We start from the raw sequence: 21211 nt of genomic DNA, 5'->3' as shown, positions 1-21211 counted from the left end.
GTTGTTTGTGTGGGAAAAGAACTTCGTGGACTATGCAGTCCAAAGTAAACCGATCCACAATGTTTGAAACAAAGTACACTGAACTTTGACTCTGGCTCACACCCTATCATTCTACCAAATACCAATAGTTGAAAATCCTCTGGCTTTACGACGTCCTGTCCAACAGCTCTTGACCTCAAGTTTATGCTTAATCTTTATGAAGGGTTGCAGGTAGATCAAAAAACACTTCTCAAATGCTTTAACCCTTTCAGAGTGCGATCACTTTTACTTCTGTTCTTTAAGATCTGAAATCAAAGTAGAAGTAGATCTGCTCTTATCGAAATCTCTGAATCATCAATTAAGCTCAAATTCTGATGAGATAGAGAACAACACTACTAAATCACTCATAAATATATATGTGTGCTCTCAAAAAAAAATTCAGAATAATCATATTTGATTTTTTGAATAATATCTCTCCAAAGGCTTTCTCAAAATATTAAACTGATGTTCCTTAAAGCCGTGCCTCAATAATGAATGAAAGAGGCATTATATAAAAGTTTTGAAAACCTAAACACACTTGTAAAACAAGTAGAATTCATGCATAGGTTAAGGAAAGAAGTCTGGACTAAAAAGGATTCAAATCAGAATAGGAAATCAAGTTACCAAAAACTGACTTAGACTCTTCAACTGGTACAAGATTGTGGCTACTGGTTTAAGAAAGGCAGAATGGTTTTCGATGCACTTTAGCTATCGGTTCAGAAGTGACAGTGACTAATTCCTCCTCGAACCATAGTTAGCTACCGATACAAGGATCTTCTTACCGGTTCCCAACAAACAGAAGAATATCCTTTGTTTCCTTCAACCTTCTAAAACTTCCTAAGTGTTCTCACTCACTCACATACCTTCCTAAAGCTTTGCTCTCACCATCTCGGGATGTTGTATACCTTGAACACTTGAACTTATTTAAATCTACATCCGATCTTTAATCTAGAAATCCTGAATTGAAAAATTACAACTCGATCGGACTTTTTTTGACAACAAAATTAGCCAATTACAAAATATATATCTCACAATCTCCCCTTTGGCAATTTCATGACAAAACCCTAAAAATAACATGTAATCTACCCAAGAAGAAACAACAAATTACAGTTATTGTTAAAGGAAATAACCTACGAAAATTTTCTTGAACCTTCAGCATATGTAGTAACCTATAATCTGCACATTATTTCAAACACAACTACCCATGAAACTTAATCAAGATTTTGGAATGTAATTCCTAAAATCTCTAACTCTGTTATTTAGAAGGCTATTATGGATACAAGAGAGGTACTGTTGCAGAATCTCACTTTTCAGATTGGGAGTGGTCAAGTGATTAGGTTGTTTCAAGACCATTGGTGTGAGGGATTAATAGTTGCACAAAAATTTGGTCATAGACTTGCTAGAAGGTTACCATTTCATAGAGAAGCTTTGTTACATTCTCTTATTCAGACCGGAGGATGGAATATTACTGTATTACAGGATGAAATTTTCACTCCTTTTAGAAATTTTCTGCATACAGTTCCAATTTCCGCTAAACCAGATAAATTTTTATGGGATAGGGGTGATTTCTCCTTTAAGAGAGCATATGAATGTTGTAAAAGTTCTAAAGTTGAAGTGCAGTGGCATAAAATGGTTTGGGGCAAGGCCAGGCCTCAGTGGTCTCTAATAGTAGTGCATGCAAAATAAGCTCCCTACAATGCTGAATTTGCATAAATGAAAGATTACATTGGTTGCCAGATATGCTCTTTGTTTACATGATCTGGACACTATGGATCATACTTTCATTACCTGTTCTTTTACTAAGAATTTTTGGCAATGGATTGGTGATGTTTTGAATTGGAATATGTCACTTTTTACAGAAATCTCTACAATTTGGGATCTTTTCATCTGGTGTGATAATCAATTTCAGAATTCAAAGGTGCTTTGAAGTTTATTTGCTGCTGCTTTGTGGGCTATATGGAAGGAAAGAAATACTAGATTTCATACTGGAGTTAGTACTTCTACTGTTTCAGTGGCTAGACAAATAATGTTTGAAGTTCTTATAGTTCAGAGTGCTAATCTTCAAGATATTGTCTGTTAACTTTCTGGTACTATCATGGCTGATTTGGTCGTTGATTTTGCTGTTGGAGGTTTTGATATTGCAGACAGTTCTTGGTAACTGTTTTATTTTGTTTTCTTTATGTTATGGTAATGCCACTAATCCAATGTTTTTGTATTATGGGAGTGGATAATTGTATCCAATCTTTCTTGAGAGTTTATTCTTTCTAAGGGGATGCCCTCTGTGCACCTGTATAGATTTTTTCTTTTCTTTTTATACAACCACAATTAAGAAAAAAAATAGCAATGCTAATAATGCCTGAATGCTTAATGCAATGATTAAAGTGTTCTCCCCCTCAATGCAAAAACATCTCTCCCCCTAAATGATATCAATCTCAACTCCCTCCTCTTTTTTGTCACAAATTAACAAGGGTCTAAAGGAAGAAATATTCTAGAAGTAGGAAGCAACCAACCATATAGAACTTGTAAACTGAATCCAATGAGAAAATAGACTCCATGAGACTATATGTATTGACACAAATAACCAAGATCAATTCAATGATGTTTCACAAACTTAGTAAGTGTAGTAAAATCACCTCCAAGTTCCAAACACATATGATTTGTAAACTATTTAGATTCCAGACTATAAATCAATGATGTCACGTATCCTTAAAAATCAAACAATCAACATCTGCAAAATACTTTTTTTTTTTTTTTCCCCTCTTTGTGCTCCATTTTTTTTTTTTGCACATTGGTGGCTTTCACGCTTATGGGCAGCCAGCACTTTCCCTTATTCCCATTTGTTTCGAGTCAAGGTAGCTTCGGACAATTTCCAAATGTAGCCTTTTTTTTTTTTTTTTGTTCTCCAAAACAACAAATATTTTTCATTCTTTTTCAAACACTTTTTATCCCAAGCTATTTTTCAATTTCTTTTATTTATTTTCACTCTTTTTGTTTTAAACACATAAATCAAGTTTAAATTTCAAGACAATGATCAATCATGTCAATATTTTCCTTGACCAAAACAATGACATAGAACACAAGTAAACGTATTATCAATGATCTATTTTCTGTACGAAACAAGTAAGCAAAACCAATTTCATCAATTTATAGCCATAGTATGTTTTATACAGATAATCTATGTGTCATTAAACTCCTTGTGTTTAACATACTCAATCAATATGGTTTACTTAACTTCCCAAAAGACATAATCTAGACACTCAAGATATACATGAAAATCCTTTCTAGACCATGTCTTTGCAATGCATCTAATCAAGGCAACAAACGCTTATAGATTTCCTAAGATGTGAAAACTTAGGTGCATCTAATGGCTTAGTGAGAATATAAGCCAAATTATGATCAGTATGCACTTTTTCCAAACACACGACATTTTATTCAACAAGTTCCCTAAGAAAGTGATGTTGAATGTCAATGTGCTTAGTCCTAGAATGCAAAACTGGATTATTTGAAATATTAATTGTACAAGTATTATCACAAAAGACAGCAATAGTTTCTTAATCAATTCCATAATCAAGAAGCATTTGTTTTATCTAAAGCAATTGTGCGTAACAACTTCCAACAGTAATGTACTCAACCTCATAAGATGATAAAGATATTTAATTTTGCTTTTTGTTGTACCATGAAACAAGATTAGTACCAACATAGAAATAACCACCTAAAGTACTCTTTCTATCATCCTTGTTACTAGCACAATCAACATCAGTATAGCCTACAATCTCAGAGTTAAATTAAGAAGAATAACATAATCCATAATTCAATGTACTATTGACATAACAAATAATGCGCTTGACTACAAGAACATATTGTTCTTTAGGATCAGCTTGATACGTTGCACAAACATCTACATTAAATGAAATATATGGTCTACTTGCTGCCAAATATAACAAGCTACCAATCATACTCCTATACAAGAAAGGATTAAGCTTGTTAGGATTAGAGTCTCTATCCAATTTGGATGAAGTACTCATAAGAGTTTGCATATACGTTGAATCTTCAATACCAAATTTCTTAGCTAGCTCCTTTGTATATTTTGATTGAGATATGAAAATCCCATCATCAAGTTGTTTCACTTGGAGACCTAGAGAGTCATTTTACCAACCATGCTCATTTTAAAATTATTACTAATATCCTTAGCAAAATTATGAACAAGGTTATTACAAGTAGCACCAAAAATAATATCATCCACATATATTTAAGCAACAAGAAAATCTTTTCCTTTCTTTAAAATAAATAATGTTTTATCTGCTCCTCCTCTGAAGCCCTTATGCAATAGATAAGAAGTTAACTTCTCATACCATGCTCTAGGTGCTTGCTTTAATCTATAAAGAGCCTTTTTAAGATGAAAAACATATTCAGGATTATGTGAATCAATAAAAACTTTTGATTTGTGCTACATAAACTTCTTCCTGCAAAATACCATTGAGAAAAGCACTTTTTACATCCATTTGAAATAATTTGAATTTAAAGTGACATGTAAGAGCAAAAAGAAGTCGAATAAACTCAAGTCTAGAAACTGGTGCAAAAATTTCATCAAAATCAATTCCTTCAACTTGAGTATATCCTTGTGCAACCAACCTACCTTTATTTCTCTTCACAAGACTATGTTCATCAAAATTATTTTTAAAGATCCATTTGGTCCTATGATATTAACATCACTAGGTCAAAATATTAATTCTCAAACATCATTTTTGACAAATTGAAGCAATTATTCTTTCATACCATAAGCCAATCAGAGCTTTAAAAAGCTTCATCAACATTCTTTAGTTCTAATTGAGCTGAATGTCCTATGCATGAGTGTCCTAAATGATTATAGACTATACTCCTAGTACCTAGTTTATCACATAGATCTATCACATTGTCAACTGGATGACTCGATCGAATCCTAGAACTACTAAATGTGGGAATGTGTAAAGAAGGGGTAAGAATCCCAATAGGTTCATCAGTGGTGACCTCTAATTCCTCATTATCATTCTCTTCAATCGCTTCACCTTCTCTACCTAAACTCTTAACTCTTTCTTACTCATGAATTGTATGTTTTTTTCTTTCTCCTGTAATTTCAAAATTAATTTCTTCTTCATCAAGTTCGGAAGAGGTTATCTTAGATTTTGTATCATCAAACACAACATTAATAGACCCCATAACAACTCTGGTTCTTAGATTAAAACCCTATAAGCCCGACTTGTTTGTGAATACCCCAAAAAGACACCTTCATCACTTCTAGAGTCAAATTTTCCCAAGTGTTCCCTATCTCTAAGAATATAACATTTACTTCCAAAGACTCTAAAGCAATTAACCATGGGCTTTCTATCATACCACAATTCACATGAAGTCCTTTTAGTTTTAGGCCTAATATAAACTCTATTTGGGATATGACAAGCAATACATACTGATTAAGCCAAAAAATGAGTGGCCATTTTATTCTCATGAAGCATAGTACGAGCCATACCTGCTATTGTCCTATTTTTCCTTTCTAGCACACCATTTTGTTGTGGTATTTTAGCTGTTAAAAATTCATGTTTAATGCCAAACTTATCATAATATTCAATAAGCTCTTTAGGTTCAAATTCACCTCCATTTGTCACTCATAATCTGAGTAATTTGATATCCTTTCTCATTTTGAATAAGTTGGCAAATAGACCTAAAATTTATAAAAGGATAAGATTTTTTATGCAAAATGTAACCATAGTAAATTTAAAAAATCATCAACCATAGCCAATAAATATCTTTTTCCTCTAATGCTATTAGGTGTTATGTGACCCATCAAATCCATATGAATCAATTTTAAAGGTTAAAAAGTGGCTTTATGAATAAGTCTCTTGCGTGACACTCTAGTTTGTTTCCCTAATTGACATGGACCACATATTTCATTCTTAGGCATTGTTAATTTAGGCAAACCTTGAACAAGATCATTATTAGACAAATTCACCAAATCATTAAAATTCATATGTCCAAGTCTTTTATGCTATAAAATTGCCTCATCAGTAACTTGTAAAAATCGAGTCTTCTTTTTCCTTTTTTAGTTTTCCAGCATTCATTTTTTTTATTATTTATTATTTTATTTTATTTTATTTATTTAATTTGTTTTATTCTTTTTCTGTGTTGCCTCAGGGTTTTGTTGAGGCCGAGGTGGGGTTCCGTGCCCGAAACCGATTTCCGGCACCACTCGCATTGCATTATTTTATCTTTTACTATCAAAGCATGATTTAATTTCATAGAAAAGCAAGCTTGTTAAATTTTATTTTCTGGGGGTATGGATGCATAGTTGCTTTGGAAACATTTTCATTTTTTGGGGTTATTTGTGTAATTAAGTTTTTGAAATATTTTTGCTTAAGGACCATTTTGTAATTATTTTTGCTAGATATTTAGAAGAGGGAATTTTGAGAAAGAGTGACAAGTGTCACACTTTCATAGGCCCATTTGTTGACTTTCCATTGGAACACTTGTTAGCCTAGGATTTTGACAAGTATAAGGTTGTGATTTAACCTTGTGAGGAGGCCAAGGATCATGACAAGTGGATGGTGGATGTGTGTATGAGAGAGGTAGTATTGGAATAGTTTATGTGACTATCAATTGCATTTGGTTAGTGGAAAAGTTAGAGAATTGTTGTCTTCCTCACCTTAACCACCATTGTTGATATCAAAGCCCTAGCCTCCATTGCTCACTTTCAAGCCCCTTCCCTTTAGCTTTTGGTCTTCCACCTTGAAAACAAAAGCTTCCTCACATCCATCTCTACCACACCTTTGCTCAGTTTCCCCTTTTTCTTTCATTTCTTGAGGATTCTAGAGATTCAATTCTCTAGTGAGGTAGAGAATGCTTTATATTTATACCCTTAGTGATTTAATGTGTTCTTGAGGTTAATATACATTGTATGCATGTTTTTCAAATTCTAGGGTTGGATATAGATGTATGTTGCATAAAATCAACTTAGGGCTTTATATTGTTTAAGTCATGTGGAAACTTGTATTAATCTTCTCTCATTTGATGATGATTTGAAATCTAGAGATTTTAATTTGTGTAACTATAGAAATTCTATATTATTGTTGCCAATGATTTAATTTTGTATTTGACATTGTATTAATGTTTAAATCATGGATTTTAAACTCTTTGTGTACTTGTATGAAAGGATATCATATGTTGACAATATTGTAGTAGCTTAATGATAATCATATTATGAACTTGTTGTTGAAAATGCCATTGTAGTTGAGGACTTAGGGCATGATTTATGTGGTTTTTAACTTGGTTGTGCATGGAAGGTGGTTAAGTGCATTGTCTACTTAGTATACGCTGTCCATAATTTGTAGATTTTGGATTCTTGGGGTGTCGTTGTTGTGATATGGCTAGAGTATGGCTCTAATGCAGGAGGTACGAGTCCTCCCCAATTTAGTGTGTACTTAAGGAAGTTATCCATAGGTGAGTAACCCAAAAGTAACTAATTTCGATGGTTTACATCCGGCGTGATGTCCAAGTATATCCATATTGTTCGATTTCGCATTTTCTTTCCAAGTTCATAACATTAAGTAGTTGTAACTTGTTGTTTTATATTAGATATTCCAATGTAGTTTAAGTGTATCACTTATTGTGGATTGTGTTTAAATTGTTTCAAAGGTAGCTTTAGGATGATCCCTTAGCCCCACATTGAACTTAGACATTAGGTGGCATGATCCATGTGTATCCATTTATATTACACTTTCAAAAACCGTTAAAACTTTAGGTTATACGCATACACATTATCCTATGGAGTAACTCGTTTACTTACCCTAGTTGATATATTTTTTTTAGGCAATGATACTCTCTTTTTGGATGCTCAACATCCCTAGCTTGGCCTGTGTAGCATTTAGTATTTTTGACGTGCAAGTGTTGGAATGATTTTGCTCTTTTGATGTTGTTAATCTATAACTTGTTTAGAAGCATGATTTGCTTCCTTTTAGTTGTGTAATATGAACTTAAGTATTTCATTTTGATGTTACTTTAGCTTATATGTAATGAGGCCAAGGGCCAAACTCTTTTGATGTGTGGAATGTATGTCAATTTTTAGCATGTTTCTATCTCTTGACGTAGTTTAATCTTGGGGGCATTTTGGTCATTTTTTTATTTCATTTCATATTTGGTTTGGACCATGGTTGATAAGACGACTCATTTTTAGGTGGGGATTCTTCACAAACTTTTTACAAAAAACCCCGTTTTAGCCCTGAAAATGAAGTGTTTTCGAAAATGCCTGCTCGCAGCAAATTGTTTTTTCTTCTTGACATTCCTTGTACTCGAGGGCATTTTGGTCATTTTATGTTACTTTTTATTCTTGGTTTGGTCCATGGTTGATCAGAAGGATCATTTTTAGGTGGGTTTCTTCACAAAATTTTTCCAAAAAACCCCTGTTTTAGCCTTGAAAATCACATGTTTTAGAAAATAAAACTGGTCACAACATATCGATCTTACTTGGCACATTTTGGCAACCTTTTGGTAAAATTTCAGAAATTCATATCTTTTTTGTTCTAACTCCAAATCAAGTGATTTTCTTTGTCTATCCATGGTATGCACGGTTGCATCCATTTCTATTTGAAATAACCATTTTACCCCAAGTGGCATCTTTGACCGTTTTAAACCTTAGCTTCTGCATTTGTTTCCTTTAGAGTCTCATAACTTCTAGGGAAGTCACTTTGGCATCTTAGAGATGGTCTTCGTGTCTAGAGACTTCTTCTCTTCATTACTTCCGCATTTGGGATTCATTATTGAAATAGTTTTCAAGTTACTCATTTGCACACTAGGTTCTTCGAAATTCGGACCGTCACAAGTGGTATTAGAGCTTGAGGTTCGAAAACCTTAGGACGATGGGTTTAGGTTCATTTCATACTTCTTATTGACATACTTTGATGTGTTCACATGTTTACGTGCTTATTTGCTTAAGTGTTTAAAGCCTGCATAACTTAATATGATTTAAGTGCTTATGTGCTAACTTGTTTAGAATGCTTATGTGTTTAAAGCATTGATTATGTGATATTGTATGATTTATGCGCCCTTGTGTGCATTTTCATATTTCATTCATCATTTCATTTAATGGGGTTGTATTAGGTTGGATTTTGGTCATCATGCATTATTAAGTGTATTTTGTAAAAGAGCATACTAGTTGTAGCTTGCATGTGCTCTATGCGTATGCTAATTGTCTCGCATTTTTCAATTTTAAAGTATTAAGCATGACATATGATGTATGTTAAATTAGACCCGTATATATGATGAGCGCTGAATATATGCATATTCGAGCCCCTAAATACATATCTGTTAAGGCCTAAAGTGATACTTCTATCCATAGTTAGACTAATTTATGATTAATGTGTGTTTGTAGGTACTTTCCCAGAAAGATGGTTTAAATCGGGAATTTATGATGATATCGAAGCTTACAGAGTCGTTACCGGTCATTTAAAGCAAACCGGGAGCTAAACAGGTGAAGTTTGAAGCAATTGAAGCCTTAGAGCCCGAGTTGCGGTTCGAGTATTACAGCAAAGAAAAGAAGAAAAGTCAACAAGGCCCAAATGCTCGAACATCAGTACCTTAATGCTCGAGCCTTACCATAAGGGTACTCGAGACTTGACCCTCAAGCTCGAACATGAGGTGTCGAAAATTAATGAGTTGATTTTAATAGAAGGCTACGCTCCCAGGTCTCGTGCATCACATCCATGATCGAGCACTATCCACAGGGGATCGAGCATCATCTATTGATGCTCAAGCATTGAGCCCCTGTTACTCAAGCATGGTACCTAGTGCTCGAACCCATGAAGCTTGGATCGAGCAATGTTAAAGGAGTTCAGCCCCATAAAATATTCTAAGTGTTAAAGAAAAAGACGCTTCGGAAAATAGTTCAAGAAAATTGGCTAAGTGTCAATGTAATGATAGAGCACTATTCATTGATGCTCGAGCATCTATCTAGAGAAGCTTGAGCAATTGTTCTTGAGCTCGAGCATGAAACCTAAACCTCGAGCATCCATTCCTGAAGCTCAAGGATTGCATAACATATCAGATTAAAAGCTGCGGGATTGTTATCTTTTTAGCCGTATCTCATCCCAGTTGGGCTAGGAAACCTAAAAGCCAACAATATATATATTTTCTTTTATACAAGAAGGCGTAAGCCCTGAGAGAAGAGGTCCAGAATTTCAATCTCGTTTACTGTGTTATTTAGAAGGCTGAAGGTGTGGTGACTTTTAGGGTTCCTACAACCTTGAAAGTGAAGATCCTGAGAAAAGAGGTGTCGTCTGTGACGATGGAGATGAACTTAACACAGATGATATCCAACCTTGTCATGAGTAGCTAAACCCTTTCTTAGGGCACTGATGTAACCCAACGTTATATTATGGTTTGATTTTTTTGATTCTGGATTTATTTTAATATATGATGTTTTCTTGATTATATGACTAGGAGCACTTAAGACAACTCAAGTGGTTTTTCATGCTGTAGTAGAATATAAATTGTTATTACTTTGTTTTAGATATAATAATTTATGTTATATTCTTAACCTAACTCGTTGTATGGTATCCGGCGAAGCCCTGCTGGACACGAGAGTAGAGGTCATATAATAGTGTTCCAACATATTTTACAGAAGAATGTTTTCATAATCTATGCTTAGGAAAGGTGGTTCATTCGCAAAGTAGTTAAAGTAGGAAGAATAAGTAGGCGAATAGTCCACGCTAACCGCAGATAGGTTATAGTTAGCTAATTTTGTAAAGCATCTTTCTTTAAACTCCGAATTGAATGAATGTTATTAAGTTCAGTTCATTTGAAACAAAATTGGTTAAAGTCCTAGAGTTGATTCAATTGACCATAGTATAATGATTGTGGTGAAGTCAAAGCCCTAAGACTTTCCCTCTCTGATCGTTTAATTTATTTTAATTTGTTTTAGTTGATTATTTTATAGTTTAAGTTTGTTAAATCATGACAACCAATAAACTTCCCAATTGAGTTACTTGTAAACCATAGAACAAAGTTAAAAACTAGACTACAAATCTCTTCTCCCTGTGGGTTCGACATCTTCTTTGCATAGAGTTATATCTACACGGTATCGTACGATTGCGAGAGGCACATCAATTTTTGGCGCCGTTACTGGGGAGATTGTTTTTGTTTTAGTTTTCAATTAGTTATTTTGGTTTACCAGTTTTTGAACTTTCTGATATCTCATCTTAATTATTTTTCTTTCCAGGTACAAATTAGTAGTGAGAATAAAAACACTTAAGGGAGAAAAGCTTTGGTTTATTAAACCTTTTGTACAAATTAGCAGTGAGGATAAAGACGCTTAAGGGAGAAAACCTTCGATTTATTAAACCTTTTATGAGTTCTTATCATTTTTCTTGTTACTTGGAATATTTTCTTTTTATTACTATTAGGTTTAGTGGAACCAGTGCATGTTAACTCGCCAAACTAAGTCTAAACCTTTAGTGCATGATCTTGAAATAGAGAGAACTTTGAGTCAGTTAAGAAAGCTTAAAAAACACTTGAATAATATTGATATTTCCTCAGAAAGTAAGGCTGAGCAACATAATGCACCTGGTAATAATGGTAATGGTAATGGAGAATGGGTTCCACCTGTTCCTCCACAACAATAATTGTGGGACCATTTCATACCAACCACATACACTTCCCCTTCGTGCTTTGTTTTTCCGGATGCTGAGGCAACCTATTTTGAGATCAAGCCTGCTATGATCCAAATGCTTCCTACTTTTTATGGGTATGCAATAAATGATCCTTATAAGCACTTGGATGTGTTTTTGGAATTGAGTTTGACTACCAAGTTGAAAACTCTATCCAACGATTCATTTAGGATGCGTCTTTTCCAAATTTCTCTTAAGGATAAAGCAAGAACCTGGTTGCAATCCCTTCTAACAAATTCCATATCTACATGGGACATGCTGCAACAGGAGTTCTTGAAGAAATACTATATTGTGGGTAAAACCACACAAATGAGGAGAGAAATCATGGCATTTTCTCAAATCCTGGGAGAACAGCTTCATGGTGCATGAAAGAGATATAATGACCTTCTGAGAAAGTGTCCACACCATGATATTGCTCAGTGGCACTTAATACAGATTTTCTATGATGGTCTTACTGATTCATATAGAAACATGGTTGATACTTCTAGCAATGGAGCTTTTCTGCGTAAGAGTCCGGCCGATGCTTGGGAACTGTTCGAGGCCCTAAGTGAAAACTCTGTGCAACATGCTTCTTCCTCTAGGTCTAGGTCTTCACCTAAAATGCATAAACTTGAAAAAGTTTTTGAGGTAGATAAATCTAATGAGTTAGTCGCTTAAACAGAAGCCTTGAACCGTAGGTTTGATCAAATTTTATCATTTGGCTTTGCTCCTGTTGTTAATCCACAAACTGCCTTGCCAAAAGAAGTTTGTTCAATTTGTGTTAATCCTAACCATTTTGCTGACACTTGCCCTATGTTGGGACAATCATCTGAGATCCCACAGGAGCAAGTGAATGCTGTATTCTCTAGACCAGCTTATAATTGATATTCTGCTACATATAATTCTGGCTGGAGAGATCATCCCAATCTGTCATGGCGTAATCCAAACCAAGGAAATACTGCTCCCCAATCTCAGGGGCAGTACCAAAATTCATCTAATCCTATGCCACAAAATAATTCTTTCAACTAGTCTGGTATTTACCGTCCACCACAGTTTAGGAATCAATCCACTTAAGCTTCAAATCTTCCGCCTCCTCCTAGAAATTCTACTTTTGAGGAATAAGTACTCAATACTCTAAGTGAAATTAAAGCCAATACATAACTCTTGAATTCTCATTCTCAAGCCATAGCAAAGCTAGAGGCACAAGTTGGGCAAATAGCGAGTACTCTCTCGAAGAGTGGATGGAAAGTTGCCTAGTCAGCTAATAGCCAACCCGAAAGGGCAGACTTACATGATTAATGAAACCAATTCCTCAGGTATTCATTATGAGCAAGTTCAGGCTATCACTACATTGAGGAGTGGTAGAGTGGTTGATAACCAAGTTGAGAAAGGATAGGAGGAAAAAGAAAGGCTTAAGATTCTACTTATTCTTATCATTCAAAATCCACATCCCAAGGATGTTTCCTCAAGTGCTATTCCACAATCTATAAGAGGAGTTGAAGATGGAGTCACTTCTTCATCTACTCCTAACCGTGAGACAGCTTATGAGCCAAAAACGCCTTATGCTGAATATCTCAAGGAACCCTCCCACTTTGGTAAACAAGGGGAGAAAATTCAAGATATGATGGAGGTCTTTAAACAGGTCAAACTCAATCTTCCTCTGCTTGATGCTATATAGCAAATTCCAGCCTATTCCAAATTTCTAAAGGACTTGTGCACTCTTAAAAGAAAATCCAAAAGCCAAATTCCTAAGAAAGTTTGTCTCACTGAGCATGTTAGTGTTATTCTTAAGTATAACACTCCTCTAAAGGTTAAAGATCCTGGTTCCCTTATAATTTCTTGCACCATTGGAAACAATTTGATAGAGCAAGCACTTCTTGACCTTGGAGTAAGTGTTAATCTTATTCCTTACTCGGTGTATGAGAAGTTAGGCTTGGGAGAGTTAAAACCTACGTCGGTTGTTTTACAGCTTACTGATGAGCGTTGAAAAGTACGCATTTAAACCCCTTCAGCTTAGGTATTCTAGGACCTTTATCTATCTTACTTTCCCATTTTAAACTAATTTCGTGTTATTACCCTTTTTAGGTACTTATCCCCAAAATAAGCTAATTCAGCCAAATTAGAGCTTAAAAGAATATTGGTGTACGAGCCCAGGTTATTGGGGGGGACATTTTAACCTACCTATATAAGGAATATGAGCCATTCTTGACAGCATACTTGAAAAAATACTTTTGACACAATTTCCATATCATATTTTTAGTGAGGAAGAAAAGAAGAGAGGAAGCTAGAGACACAAACTTGGAGTTCTTCCATCAACTAAGAAGAGGAGCAATTTCTACCATGGAGTTAGCCCTTGAGGGTTGGAGGACACCATTCATGAGTGGCTAGACATCCTCTTGGGGCTAAAGTTAGCTCTAAGCATGCTTTCTACATCTTGATTTATGTATTTTTGAGGGGATTTGTATTGTGATATATGTTTTAACATTTTTATATACATAGATCTTGTTTATTCAATGAGTTGTGTGGTTTAATGCTTCCAATTGATTATTTCATTCTATCAATATGCCTATGTATGCTAGAATAGATGTTCATGTGTTTGTCTTTAGATTTTGTGTTATTGATGCATGTCTATGTGTATTGATGCTATAAATCTAGAGATTGTCAAGACATAGTGCTTAATAGAATGCTCTTGTGGCTTATTTAATGGTTCATACTTATTTCTTGATGGATTGTGCCTCTCCCTTAGTTTAATTAGTTTAATTTTATATCATTAGCTTAATTGTAGTGTAGTTGTAGTTTAGATGTTAAATGGGAGGACAATCCAAGCTACTTGTTAAATGTTCCATACTTATGAAAACAATTAGCATATGTCTCTAACCTTGTGATGTGTTTGGATTGTAAGCTTAAAGAAAGGATTAATGGCTTAGTTTGATATATTGTACTATCCACTATGTTGCTTAGACAATATATACTTAATTAGTCATCCATGCTTCTTGAAACAACCACACACATAACACTATTGTTGCAATACATGTTTTCCCCCTCATTAATCATTCATTAAGGGTGTAGAAAAGCTATGCTAAGTGGTGATCTCTAAACCCTAAGATCTCTCTCTATATTATTTTCTCTCTATTGCATTTAATTGTTTTCTTTAGTTTAAATTGTAACTTAGTATAATTCAATCACCAGCCAATCTTTTGATCACTCAACCTACTAACCCTAATCTCGATTCCACAACCTAATACGACCCACTAATCCCTTGGGACGATCCCTACTCGCCCTAACTATATTTTTCGTGAAAGGTAGTAGTAGCAAATTATAAATGTAAAACTTGGCCACACTCATCTTAGTCTATCTCTTTGCAAACTTTGGGTGAACCGCGGCTTAATCAACACCACTTGCTGACCGTTCTATTAGACAACCATGAGGTATTGTTGAAGATGTACTCATAAAACTGGAAAAGTTCTATTTTTCGGTCGATTTTCTAGTTCTTGATATAGAACAGGTCTATGATTTCAAAAAGTATATTCCAGTCATTCTTGGGCAACTTTTTTTAGCCATAGCAAATGCTTGCATTAACTGTAGGACTGGAGCTATGGATCTATCTTTTGGAAATATGAAAGTCAAGCTAAACATCTTCAATGCTATTCATTATCTCCACGATGATAGTGACTGCTTCTTCCTTGATGTTATTGATGAGTTGGTTGAGGAATCACTCCCAACTATTTTATCCAAGGATCTTTTAGAAGCTTGTCTGAATCATTTCAACTATGAAGATTTTGATATCGATGCTTCAATAGAGAAGTGAATTCTTTGCTAGATTCTACTGCTATCACAGATTTTCCTCCATAGAAATCTAGGTTAGAGCCGCTTCCACTACTTTCTAGTACTCCGCCAATTCCTTCTTTAGAGTCTCCACCTAAGCTTGAGCTTAAGCCATTACCTGAAAAGCTCAAGTGTGCCTTCTTGGGTTTAAATGATACCCTTCCGGTGATCATTGCTTCCAATCTTACAAGTTCCTAAGAAAGAAGTCTCTTAATAGTTCTTGAGCAAAATAAAGAGGCTATTGGGTAGAGTGTGGCTGATTTGAAAGGAATTAGCCCCATAGTTTGCATGCATCAGATTCATTTGGAGGAGGATTCTCGAACATCTTGGGAACTCCAATGAAGATTGAATCCAAATATGAAGGAGGTGGTGTTGAAGGAAGTTGTGAAGTTGCTAGATGCGGGAATAATCTACCCCATCTCAGATAGTAAGTGGGTGAGTCCTACTCAAGTAGTACCTAAAAAGACAGGTATTACAATAGTTGAGAATTCTGAGGGAGAATTAGTTCCACAGTACACCAGTACTGGATGGCGTGCGTGTATTGGTTATCGGAAACTTAACTCTGCTACTAGAAAAGATCATTTTCCACTTCCATTCATTGATCAGATTCTAGAGCGATTGGCTGGCCAGAGCTATTATAGCTTTTTAGATGGATATTCCAGTTATAATCAAATGGCCATTGATCCTAAGGATCAAAAGAAAACTACATTCACTTGTCCATTTGGTACATTTGCATATAGACGGATGCCTTTTGGATTATGTAATGCACCAGCAACATTCCAGAGTTGTATGATGTTTATGTTTTCGGACATGGTTAAAAAATTTCTCGAAGTCTTTATGGATGACTTCTTTGTTTTCGGGTCCACATTTGAAAACTGTTTTTAAAATCTTTCCCTAGTGCTTCAGTGTTGTAGGGAAACGAATCTTATTCTTAGTTGGGAGAAGAGCTATTTTATGGTTCAAGAGGGTATTGTGTTAGGAGATATCATTTCAGAGAGAGGTATTGAAGTTGATAAAGCAAAAGTTGATTTGATTTCCAAATTGCCTCCTCCTACCTTCGTAAGGGAAGTGCGATCATTTCTTGGGTACGCCAGCTTCTATTAACGCTTCATTAAAGATTTTAGCAAAATTTTTCGTCTTTTGTGTAATCTACTTGCAAAGGATGTTCCGTTTGTTTTTGATGACTCATGCCTTGAAGCTTTTCTAAAGCTTCACTCTCTTCTTTATTTAGCTCCTATTATGAATCCTCCGAATTGATCTCTTCCATTAAGATTATGTGTAATGCATCTGACTATGCTATGGGTGTTGTCTTGGGATAATGAGTGGAAAAGCTTCCTCATATTATCTGCTATGCTAGAAAAACTCTTTCAGATGCATAGTTGAATTACACCACTACTGAAAAAGAGTTGCTTGCAGTTGTCTTTGCTTTGGAAAAATTCAGATCATATCTATTAGGTTCCAAATTCGTAGTCTATTCTGATCATTCTGCTTTGAAACATCTTATTTCAAAAAAGGAAACCACATTTGATTCGATGGATCTTCTTGCTTTAAGAGTTTAATTATGAAATCTGGGATAAGAAAGGGTCAGAGAATGTTGTAGCTACTATCTTTCTAGAATTTTGATTAAGGATACCTCAACTTTACTTCTAGTTTGTGATTCCTTCCTCGATGAACAACTATTTGAGGTTTCTTATAAGGATTTGCCTCGCAATAGGCAAAATTCCTTTGTCTTGGTCAACGCAGGAAAATGATCGATTTTTCTCCCAAATTAGGATGTATTATTGGGAAGACCCTCAGCTATTAAAATACTGTGCTGATTAAATAATTCGTAGATGTGTTCTTGAGAGTGAGTTTCATAGTATTCTGACCTTTTGTCACAGTTTGGCATGTGGAGGTCATTTTAGTGCAAAGAAAACTATAGCTAAAATTCTTCAGTGCAGTTTCTTTTGGCCTTCACTCTTTCGGGATGCTTACTTATTCTATAAGTCATACCTTAGATGTCAGCAACTAGGATCAATCTCCAGAAGAAACATGATGCCCTTGACTCCAATCCCAATTATAGAGGTTTTTGATGTTTGGGGTATTGATTTCATGGGTCTTTTTGTTCTGTCTAATAAATATGAGTACATTATTGTGGCTGTTGATTATGTATCTAAATGGGTTGAAGTAGTAACTACCAAAACCGCTGATCATGCAGTTGTGGTTGAGTTCATTCAAACGAATATTTTTAGTCGGTTTAGTATGCCACGAGCTATCATCAGTGATGGAGGTGCTCATTTCTGTAATAGGTATTTTCGTACCTTAATGCAAAGATACTGTGTCACCCATAAAGTCGCTTCTACCTATCATCCCCAAACAAGTGGCCAAGTAGAAATATCTAATCATGAAATTAAGAGAATTCTTGAGAAAACGGTTAAGCCAGATTGTAAAGATTGGTCTTATAGGATGAACGATGTTTTGTGGGCTTACCAGACTACATATAAGACTCTAATTGGTATGTCACCTTACCGTCTTGTTTATGGTAAATGATGCCATCTTTCTTTAGAGTTAGAACATAGAGATTTCTGGGCTATTAAAAAGCTTAACTTTGATATGACATCTGATGGTTCTAACAGGAAGCTTCAATTAATTGAGCTTGAGGAATTGCGTAATGATGCTTATGAAAGTGCTAAAGTTTACAAAGCAAAGACTAAGGCATTTCATGACAAGCATGTCTTGCGTAACACTTTTGAGCTTGGGACGAAGGTTTGGTTGTTTAATACATGACTGAAACTTTTTCCTGGAAAGTTAAAGTCACGTTGGGAAGGTCCATACATGGTTATTTCTGTTACATCTTATGGTGCAATAGGAATACAAGATTGCAAGACTGGACAACTGTCCAAGGTCAATGGACAGAGACTTAAACCTTACATAGAGGGTAGTGTGCAGAGAGGCATAGTTGAGGCAGTAGAACTTCGCGATCCTATTTATTTGGACTAAAGAGGTCAAGTTTTCATCGAGCTATCAATGTTAAACTTAGCATGCTGTCGAGCTATCAACGTTAAACTTAGCATTTGTATATTGTATCATAGTTTATTTTGATTGCTATTTCATTATTTTTAATTTTTAATTTATTTCTTTATTTTTCTAGATTTTAGGTTAGTTAGGTTTGAATAAAATAGGAAAAATAAAATAGAAATTGAAAAATTCTAAAAATAAAAAAATTTGTAACAATGCTCGAGCATGTAAGTTACGGCTTGAGCATCAGTGGTTATAGGCTTGAAGATCTGTACCTTAAGCTCGAGCCTTTCCTCATTGTAAGATCTAGGGTTTTCAACGGCCATACTCGAGCATCCCACTTGATGCTCGAACATCTGTACTTTAAAATAAAAGAAACCCTCGAGCCATAGATGCACACCCTCATGCATTTGATTCTCTTTGCCTCTATTCATTCCCAATCTCCCTAATCTCTCTATATTCAACATCAACACCATTCTAGGCTTCGAATCTACATCCAAAAAGGTATGAATTTCTCCATTCCTCTCGGGTTTTTCGTTTTATATATAGGTATATATATATGTATATATATGTATATAGTTTATATATAAACTGATTTCATGCCCAAATCTCTTCACAAACTCATCCTTGATCCTTTATAAATCTTATCTAATCATCATCTTTCCCCAAATTCGCAGAAATTTTGAATCCAACTAAGGTTTGGAGAACACTATTTTGGGGGTGTTTTGAGGTGTTCTGAGCAATTTTGAGAAGTTTGGGGGTTTGTGAGCAATCACACAGGAGGTTGAGGGTCATTTGGGGAAGATTTGGAGTTATTTTTGGGAGGATTTGAGGTGATTTGGCTTCGGTTGGAAACCCAGAAGCTCGAGCCTCTAGATTGAGGCTCGAGCATTTGCTTGCAGCAGGCTCGACCATTAGGACATAAAGCTCGAGCATTAGTTAGTACCATGCTCGAGCATCAGGACATAAAGCTTGAGCATTAGCTAGTACCAAGCTCGAGCATCAGTACCTTAGGCTCAAGCATTAGAGCACAGAGTTGGAGGTTTAGCTGGGATATTTTTATTGGATTATAGAAATGCCGAGACAGTTGAGGGAAATAGTTGTTAGGATACCGGCGATGGCGTTAGATGATTCATGGTGGTATAACAAGATCTGTAATGAGATAGATTTTGTTATAGAGGATTTTTAGCGCCATTAGGATACCTTCTGGGTAGTAGAGGCCCTGTAGGCTCGCCAGCTTTCTGGGTTTTTGAGCCATCTAGCACAGATTTCCTACTCCAGGTTGGTGTAAGCTTTTTACCACTCTTTGTAGTTCCATGCAAGAGATGATGAGGATGATGAGGAGGACCACTTCACAGCCACTGTCAAGGGTGTTCAGCTGATAGTGAGCTGTGATACTATTGCTGCAGCTATGGGTTGCCATCACAGGTGCCCAGCTGCTCTTATGGACAGACTTCCACCGATTTCCCCAGGCATGGCCCGGGAGAATATGGTTCGTGCTTTAGGCCAGGGGCGTCGGTTTACCACCATTGAGACGATCAGGAAGTCACAACTTCCGTGATGTTTCTGGTTTCTCGACACGGTCCTAGTGGCCAACACTCGCCCTCTCGGACACAAGATAGTCCGATGTCTTGAGTTGGTGGATGCGATATACGCATTCCACTCCGACTACTGGGTGTCTATCCCCTAGTTAGTTCTGCTACAGCTCTATCGGCTATACGACTAGATGGGAGAGGCCAAACACCCTCCTATTCATCATATTCACTTTCCCAGGCTAGTCACATGCCTGATAGAGAAGGCGGGGGTTCCAATACCCCCGAACGAGGCTACTGTGACTATTTTCCCCCAGTACCGTTTCACGCAGTGGAACAACGTCTTGGAGCATATGCCAGGGGGAGGAAGCTAGAGTGAGGTGTTGACGATGAGATCTAAGAGGATCGACGACGTAAAGACTCCTAGGCGAGGGGTGTGCAGTATGTGCTGTACTTTCCACCTTATCCACCCCTACCTACTATTCTTTCTACCGACCTTGCTGACATGGTGATGGCAGCAGCAGATGAGGATGAGGTCGACAATGATGATAAGGACGCTACGGATGAGGAGGTGTATCTCTCCGTTTCTAGGCCTCAGGTTAGGAAGAGACCCGTTCCTGCAGCCCAGCCTGAGAGTTATTCTCAGGCTGAGATTAGAGATTTACAGGCCGGGTGGCTGAGCTGTACGATGGATAGACAGTGCTGAGGTAGATGCTGGCTGCACAATAGAGTATTCTTGAGGAGTTATTGCGTTGCACTCCATCTGATACTTCTATTTCTTATGTTCCACCACCACCACCACCTACGGATTAGTTCTTAGGACTTTTCTGTATTTTTGTTGACTAAGGCAGTTCTTTTTAGCTGTATTTATTTTCTATATGATGTATAGCTACCCTAAGCCTTTTTATTTAAAAGTATTGAACTGATTTCAGATATATACACATGTTTTTTGCTTATAGTAGCCTTGCGTTGATGTTTTTGTGCATTATGATATTGCTCTATTCTTACTCCATATGCTTGATACTCTGATGTATGTTGGAGTTTATTAATTTTGCTAGATACTACAGATTAAGTTTGGGGGTGATTTGACTTAAAGCACCATTGGCTGGTTTTGAGGAACCACTATGTCGAAGGAGAAGAAGCTGAAAATTCAATTTTACTCACCTGTTCATT

This window comes from Cornus florida, unplaced genomic scaffold, assembly GCF_030987335.1.
Source record: "Cornus florida cultivar Cherokee Brave unplaced genomic scaffold, ASM3098733v1 CherokeeBrave_3.0.0_Hap2_Chr09, whole genome shotgun sequence".
Classification (NCBI taxonomy): domain Eukaryota; kingdom Viridiplantae; phylum Streptophyta; class Magnoliopsida; order Cornales; family Cornaceae; genus Cornus; species Cornus florida.
The sequence above is the reverse complement of the archived record's forward strand: the minus strand, read 5'-3'. Positions refer to the sequence as shown.